Genomic DNA, 8,731 nt, shown 5'->3' on the forward strand with positions numbered 1-8,731 from the left:
CTGTTGGCTACAATGAAAAAGTGTTGACATGGATGTAGAGAAGAGAGCCCTTGTGCTTTCTTGGGAATGTAAATTGGTATAGCCACTGGAGAAAACAGTATACTGCTTCCTCAAAAAATTGAAAATATAAATACTATATGATCCAGTAAGCCCACTGCTGGGTATTATCCAAAGAAAACAAAAATACTAATTCTAAAAGATATATACACTCTTATGTTGATTGCAGCATTATTTACAATAGCCAAGATATGAAAGCAACCTAGTGTCCATCAACAGATGGATAAAGAAGATGTGGTATGTATAGACAACAGATTATTAATCAGCAATAAAGAAAATGAAATCTTACCATTTGTGACATGAATGGACTGAGAGGATATCATTCTAAGTAAATAAAGTCAGAGAAAGACAAATACCAAATGATTTCACTTATATAAGTGGAGTCTAAAAACCAAAACAAATAACAAAGACGTTTAAGTATCATGATCAAATTGGTGGTTGCCAAAAGGAAGTTGGGTGAGAGGACAGTTGAAATAGATAAAAGGGAGTAAGAGGTACGAATTTTCAGTTATAAAATAAATAAGACGTGGAAATGAAAAATAACAACATACGGAATATAGTCAGTAATACTGTAGTAATTCTGTATGGTGACTACACTTAGGAACACTAATGTATAAAATTGTTGAATATGTTGTACAAGTGAAACTATTAACATTGTAGGTTAGTTATATTTCAATGATAAAAAAGGGACAGAAATAACAAGTGTTTTCCAGGATGGGAGCAGAGAGAAACCTCAAGAACTGTTGGTGGGAACATAAGCCACTGTGGAAAACAGTATCGAAGTTCCTCAAAAAATTAAAGTAGAACTACGATATGATCCAGTAAATTCCACTTCTGGAATCTATCTAAAGGAAACAAAAACACTAATTCTAAAAGATACATGCATCCCTGTGTTCACTGCAGCACTATTAAACTGATAACAACAGATACTACACTTGATCTTAGCCAAAAGGCCGAAAAGCGATTCACTGAAGCACTGTTTACAGTAGCCAAGATATGGGAACCACCAGTGTCCACTGACAGATGAATGGATAAAGAAAATGTGGCATATACAGACAACGGAATATTACTCAGCAATAAAAAGAAAGGAAATCTTGCTACTTGCAACAATACGGATGGGCCTTGAGGGCATTATACTAAGTGAAATAAGTCAGACGGGAGAAGGCAAATACCATGTGATCTAACTTGTATCTGTAATCTATAAATAAAAATGTTAAAATATTTAAAAACCAAGCTCAAAGATACAGAGAACAGATTAGTGGTTTCAAGAATGGCAGGGGATGGGGAGGTTTGGTGGTGAAATAGGTGAAAGAAGACTAAAGGCACCAACTTCCAGTTATAAAATAATTAAGTCCTGGGAATATAATATACAGCATGGGGACTATAGTTAATAATAGTATATTGCCCATTTGAAGTTTGCTAAGAGAATAGATCTTAAAAGTGCTCATCACAGAAAAAAAGTAAATCTGGGCCAGGTGTGGTGACAGATGTCAATGAGACTTACTGTGGTGATCATTTCACAATATATACAAATATCAAATCATGTGGTACGCCTAAAATTAATAAGAGGTATTATCGAATGATACCTCAATAGAAATTTTAAACAAAATTTTTAAAAATCACAGATGAAGTCAGGGCCCCTCCCTCTGGCCTATGAACCACCAGGGTAGAGAGGGGGCCCACTGCTCCCCACTCTGGGCCCAGAGCTACCGCTGTAGTTTTCTCTCACCCCCTGCAGGTGCTGGGCCCTCAAGTAACGACACATGAGCTCACTACTCACTCACTAGGAAGCCAGATGGACGAATGCCCAAGTGGACCAGAACCACCTCTGTCACCTGGTCACCGCACAGCTCCCGGGCTTCTGCGTGTGCCTCTCACACACTCCTGCCAGGTTTATATTAGTTCAGGACGCCCAGAGCAGATTTCAGTTCAGCTCAAAGGACTGTGCTACATCTTGGTTTCTAAATGTCATTTTCCAATAGAAGGAACCAAGCCTCCTTGGGAAACGGGCTGGTTCTAAGGCTGGGGTAGGAAAAACACAAGGCGAGCCCGGAGCATCTTGCAGTACCGGCAAGTACACAGGTGCTCACTGTTGAAGAAACACATTCGTGGCCCTTCACAGCAGGCTGGTCTGCAGCTCCCATTGAGCAGGGAGGAAAAACCGCTGGGTGATTTTAAGCTGTTCGTCCACAGGATCTTAAACAGAAAATGGAAATAAGGTTGGAAAATAAGTATCAGTTTTGAAATAAATCAATGAATAAAACTGTTTGTAGATGGTACTCCTTACAGGACGTGGAGCTCAGTCCACCCCTCGAGAGTGGTTTAAACTAAGTGACCTGCTTTCACAGAATAGGGAAAGAAAAACACCACCTTAACCAAGTGATGAAGATCATATCCCCAGTGCTATCACGTGCCCCCTAATATGTGTGATGAGAAGGCACTTCACTTCTGTGATATTCTTCCCCGAAACTGTAACCTGGGTCTAATTACACAAACACAGACAAATCCAGCTTGGGCACCTTCAAGAATTTGGCTAGTACCCCTCGCGGTCCAAAGTCACGAAAACAAAGAAAGACTGAAAAGTTGTCACAGACCAGGGGAGACTTGTAAACTAAACGCAGTATGGTGTCCTAGTCTGGATCAGAACAGGAAGAAGACATTAATGGAAAAACTGGTCTGGACCTTAGTTAATAAACCAATACAGTTTCTTAGGTTTAACAAACATACCATGGAAGTGCAAAATGTAAATAATGGGGAAAATTGGGTAAGGGGTATGCGGAAACTCTGTAGTCTCCACAGCTTTATATAAATCTGTAATTATTTAAAAATAAAAAATTTTATATAAAAAAAGTACTGGCTGGACATGAGAAGGGGTGCAAAGAGAAGACAGTCATTGCCCTCAGAATCATCAGGCTTCCAATGGGAAGGAGACATGACGAAGGTAAATGCCTTGAAGAGGAACATCCATCCTGGTTTGCTTGGGATAGTCCCTAGTTTGTGTCTATTATCTCAGCATCATGAATTACAAGCATCCCTTTTACTTCTACAAGTATTCTGATTTGGACATTAGATTTTATGGTCACACCACATAAATGCACAGGGTACAGCAAGGTGGTCAGAGATAAGTGGAACATCTGTGACAGCACAGAGGGATGGACGTGAGGTAAGAAGTGGGGAAAGGGGGTCGGAAAGGCAAAGGTATGACCCAGGCAGGGGGAAGCCTCAGGAGAAAAAGCCCAGAGGCAGGTAAGACTCACTGTCTATTCTTTTTTAAGTCACAGAAGTCTGAAGTTGGAGAAAACTGAGAAAAGCAGCAAACATGATTAAGAAGATGGGGTCAACGAAGGTCTGGACTAGAACTCTACTGGGGCAGTAATCTATTTTCAAGCAGACGGGAGGGAAAGGGACCTTGCCACCTTACAAATGAAAAATCTAAAAAAAAAAAAAAAAAAAAAAAATCAATTTTCTTGAGAAAGATCCTTTTCCACCCCCTTTATGTATCTATTCTTCCCTAACTTTTGCTATACTTTCTCTAGGCCCTTGATACCTACTGAGGTCCAGCTCACCCAAGCTAACTCTCAAAGGTATTGTGAAGTCTCTCTGTACACAGATAGCGCCACGCCACTGGCTCAGCTCTCGGCGTACACAGGACAGAACAGCTGCTTCCCTGGCCTTGGGTGTTGGACCCGAATTGTGGTTCAGTCATATGCTCTGCTGACTCAGAGGGTGCCCGTCTCCTCTCCAGAACCCCACTCCTTGACTTCCATGTGGCATTCTTCACTGTTGAAGTAAAGTGTCGCCCTCAAAAAGCCTAACCCCCAGGTCTTCTTGTGAACTCTGAATTTCAGAGAACAGGAAGAAATGTTTTACAAAAACCCTGTTGCTCTTTCAGGGAAGAAGACTTGCATTCTAAATAGCTTTACTATGAAAAGTAAACTGTGATTCAGTTTCACTTTCTATTTAAATACTTCAGGAACTAATTCATACGCTATTATTTTCAGAAAATGATGACTTTATATGTTTTTTTTAATTTTGTCCTTTGAATCATTTCTTTCCCATGAGATTCTCAAACACTTAAAAACCCCACCAAACTTAATATACTTAGTGGAGTCTCTATACAGTATTATTTGCCATCTTCTGCTTATAGTCATGATCAAAAACCAGCTGGCTGGCCTTCCTACTCCTTAGCAAACAGGAGTGATTCTCTCAAGATTTACCTGGACCAAGGTAAGTGATACCATTCTAAAATATGAAAATCTTTATATACCCTGGTAGAAAGAAGAAGAGTAAGAATGTCTAGAAGCACACCTCTACTGGGATGTGGGTAGAGTGGGGGAGCAGGGGTGACTTTCCTCCGCAATGTGAGGTTTGGCCTGGCTTCCGGGGCCTTTACTGCCCAGGTCTTGCTCTCACTGCAGCACAACCAGGAGGCTAAGAAGACGTGGGGGGCAGTGGCTGTGGCGGGATGCCCCATGTGGCTGCTGATAAAATCCTCTAACGAAATTTGTTCTTCCTCAATGAAGTTCTCTTTCTCTGGGAATTCCTAGGTCATTTTCCAGCTATAACTAGCCGAATAGGAACTCTCGTAAATCTGAGGCATCCAGCTCTCTGCTCTCTAAATTTTCAAGCCTTTGCTTTGCTCTGCGTGTCTTTCTCTCTGCAAAAATACTTTTATTTTGGAAAACTAACTGCCAGTGAAGTAACTGGGAAGTAGAATTGCACCAAACACCTTTAGATGAGAGCAGGGACACCAAGCCTTTCCCTCTAAATGAGCAGGCCTCACCTCACAGGCCTATGGAGAGAAACCCGCTCCAAGGTGCCAGTTTTCAGTTGGCTTCCCAGCACCTCTGCAGTCATAACCAAAGCGAAGGAGATTATTGCATGACTTCAGAAGAAAGCCGGCCACCTTGCAACATCTTCAGGAAATTCTGCACTCCCCTAGGGCTTGCAAAACTCCCTGTGTCTTGCAGACCAAAGGCAAGATCTCAGTCACCTAGCTCTAGTTTGCATAATTAAAGAAAGTGGAAGCTGGTTATTTTCTGAGTGACCCTTGGCCCAACCAAGCTCACAGGGCCTGTGACAGAAATAAGATAGCAACGAAATGAACCGTTTTAACGGGGAGGAATCAAACGATTTACATGAGCAGGAAAAGCCAGGCCTGTGGATGTCCCTCACCCCTTATCTACAAGGGTCCCACAGCAAAACAGCATCCACTGACAGTGCTATACTGTTATTATTCTGTTGAAGATGGCATGTATACAACTTAATGTAATTTCATACCATGACCTGTAAGACTTTTCAGAGAAACAATTGACTAACATCTTCTATAATACCTTTTATCTTCCTTTTCGATGTCAAAAAGCATAGCCTGTGATCTATTGGTGGTTTTGTTTTTTGTTTTGTTTTTCTTTTTTTTGGCCTGTGATCTGTTAATTCGCTCCTTTTCACATCTGAACCTCTTTCTGGCGCTTGTTCCCCTGTCCTATTAACATGTTATCCAATTTAGGGGGAAAATATTAAAATACAGAAGTTTAGAGCTGCATCTAGTGTGGTCACACAGGGGAAGAGAAAGTCTACCTTCAAAGTAAGCAAAGCAGCTCTACCTCTTCCATGTGGGACATGCAGACAGTGAGCCTTGCTACTAGGGAGAAAAGTCTGAAAATCAGCAACTGTTTAGACTCTTTACCCCTCATTGTAAAGACGCACAAATCAAGACACAGGGAGGTTTACCTGCCACAAGGGCACTTTTAGCAGAGCGACTGCTGGAAACCAGGCCTCAAACCCCTAGTTCGTGGCAACAAAAACCCCAGCTACCTTAGGACGACACAGGAAGCTCCACATGGGCCTCTTTCAATCAAAAGCCACCTGGGATGAGGGCAGCCGCCCTGCCTGCGGGAGCTAAACTGAGGTCCCTCCACCTCCACCCCCACTTCCGTTGCTGAACAAGGGTCACTGCCACAGGGGGAGCTGAATCTGTGGACGGGGTTCTGGTTTGAGTCAGAGTACAGTTTGGTTTTAAGGCCCAGAAATGTTTTGCTTGGATCCTCCAGGCTTTGGTAGAGGTTGAGAGACCATGGGGCCGCCTAGCAGCCCTTGGCTTTTCCGAGTTTGGGAAAACAACTCAGTCGCAATAGGAGTTTCTCAGAGAAAGCAGCAAAGACAGAGAAGGAATATTTACTAAATGGGAGAGGAAGTGACTGCTGAAGACCTTTCTAACCCACTTCTGTAAGGTTCTCTTGGAATAAAACCAGCCAACATACCTACCACAACTCTGTTCTGATTAAAACCTTGAGTTTTTTGCAAAAAGTCACACACACACACACACACACACACACACACACACACACACACACACAAGAAAGCTAGCTTGTTCATGTTAGTAAAACTGAAGATATCTACAGAAGTGGGATTCAGGGCCTCTTTGGAGGTGGGAGTAATACATGTCACATTAATATAAGGATCTGGCAAAGTTTCTGAATTAATTCTCTCTCTCTTTAAATATATGAAATTTACTGCCTGGATAAGGTCACAGTCTTCATCTTGCTCAGCTCCAGGCCCTGAAAAGAGGGCTGGGCTGGGGGTTAAGTACAGGATGGGCAGGCCTGACCCCACAACCTGAGTTACTTTAGCATCTAGGCGGCCTAGAGTTTAGGCACAATGGAGTTTTTAAGAAACCATCCCCTCCCCGCACACACAGCCAGCATACCTGGGGAGCGTCCTAACATCTGCCTGGGGCTTCAGAACCATTTACATTCTTTCATTCAACCAAAATTTACTGAGCACTCAACTCAGGCCAGCCCTTCCCATCCAGACCACTCACTGAGTGCCTTCCGTAGTGTTCTGTGCAGTTTCTCAAAGATGCACGGAGGACGGCATCCTGCTTACTCCCGTGTCCCACAGGAGCTTACGGTTAGCCTGGGCTAATTCAGTAAACCATGAGCATGGGAGCAAAATGGGGAAAGGCTGGGATTTGTGGCCAGACGGACCCAATTGAAATCCTAACAATGGGGCAATTGGCAATAACTAGCTGCTTGATCCTGAGCAGGTGGTTCAAGTTCTCTGAGCCTCAGCTTCTTTAGATGAAAATGGAGGATAATACAATATATTTCTTACGGAGTTATTTGTTTAGTGGGATATAAAGACATATTAGGTAAATACATAGGGACCACTAATATTAGGTAAAAACTTTTTTTTAAGATTCAGTACTATTTTTATTTTAATAATGCCTGTACATGATTACAGCAGTAGCACCTACAAAGCTCTTCCTTTGAACCAGGCACTATTCCAAATATTTCAGATAGATTAAATAGTTCACCCTAACAATAACTCTCTGAGGTAAGTTCAACAATTACCTAGTTTTCAACAAATGATGTAATTGAGGTTGAGTGACTTGCCCAAGGTCACAAAACTAGCAAGTGCCAGTACCTGGCTTCAGATCATGTCCATATACACAGAGTTCAGGGATTCACAAATTCTAGAAGACTTATTATGAGAAGCAGCCACTCTGCATTTCCTTTCTTACTGTTCCTCCTCTCTCTTTGTAACTAATGCTTATAGAAGATGTGGATTTAAGTCTGTTTCACCATTCCTGGAAACCACCACACACTATTCACCCACTATACCTCTCCTCTTCCACCCTTTCAATATCAATTTTTAGTTGGATTAATATTCAGTGCTCATACCACTCTCACCTGTAACACTATTACAGGCAAGCTCTGCAGTGTCCATCATCCTGTTTCCTCCTTGCATAACCAGTAACTAGAATGAATACTTGTCTTTTTACTTTGCTTAGTTTCTGTGCACCTTCCACTAACCCATGTCCAAACTCTCCACTGTGTTAGTGTCCTCTCCATCTATTCAAACACATCCTAAGTCCCTCAATCCCTTGAACACACCTTTCCCAGAGCCTTCTGCTCCCATCTAGAATGGATGCTTCTAGTCCTTCTGCAGAGCCATATCTCAGGAGCCCCTTTCATCATCCCTAGAATTACTTTTATTTCTTTCTTGGGCCAGCTCCACCTGGGTTCTTCACCTTTTCATGAAGTTGAATTTCTCATTTTTTTCTTTTCTTTTTTTTTTAGTTTGTAGCTTTTGTATTCTATTAAAGAAATCTTTGCCTACTGTGAAGTGGTGAAATTTTTCTATGATTTCTTCTAGAAGTTGTTTAATTTTAACTTTTATGTTTAGGTCTGGGGTCCATTGTTAGTTGCTTTTGGGTATGGTGTGAAGTAAGGGTTGAGGCTCTTTCTTTCAATATAGATATCCACTTGATCCAGCATCATTTCTTTTAAAAATTGTCCTCTCCATTGAAATACATGGGTCTTTTTGTAAAAAATCTATGGACTATTTATGTGTGGGTCTATATCTAAACTCTCTATCATCTTCTATTAACCATTATATCTATCCTTATGCCGATACCAGAATGTCCTGATAATTGCAACTATATAGTGAGTCTTGAAATTAAGTAGTATAAGACTTCCTTTCAACTTTGTTCTTTTCAAAATTGTTCCAGCCATTCTAGGTTCTTTGCATTACCCTATAAATTTTGGAATCAGCTTGATTGCAATTGCACTGAATCTACAGGTCAACTTGGAAAAACTGGCATCTCAGCAACATTAAGTCTTCTTGTCCACAAATATGGTATATTTCTCCATTCATGTAGGTCTACTCTAAT

The 8,731-nt window shown here is 41.5% G+C and overlaps 1 non-coding gene across 1 annotated transcript; it reads right to left on the minus strand.

Moving 5' to 3' along the window:
- Positions 1 to 826: 826 nt before the first annotated feature.
- LOC120234579 lies at positions 827 to 1,022 on the minus strand. The gene has a single exon (XR_005529134.1). It is a non-coding gene; the product is annotated as a U2 spliceosomal RNA (small nuclear RNA).
- Positions 1,023 to 8,731: the final 7,709 nt, after the last annotated feature.

The sequence above is a fragment of the Hyaena hyaena genome, unplaced genomic scaffold (genome assembly GCF_003009895.1).
Source record: "Hyaena hyaena isolate Hyena2069 unplaced genomic scaffold, ASM300989v1 scaffold_111, whole genome shotgun sequence".
Lineage (NCBI taxonomy): Eukaryota > Metazoa > Chordata > Mammalia > Carnivora > Hyaenidae > Hyaena > Hyaena hyaena.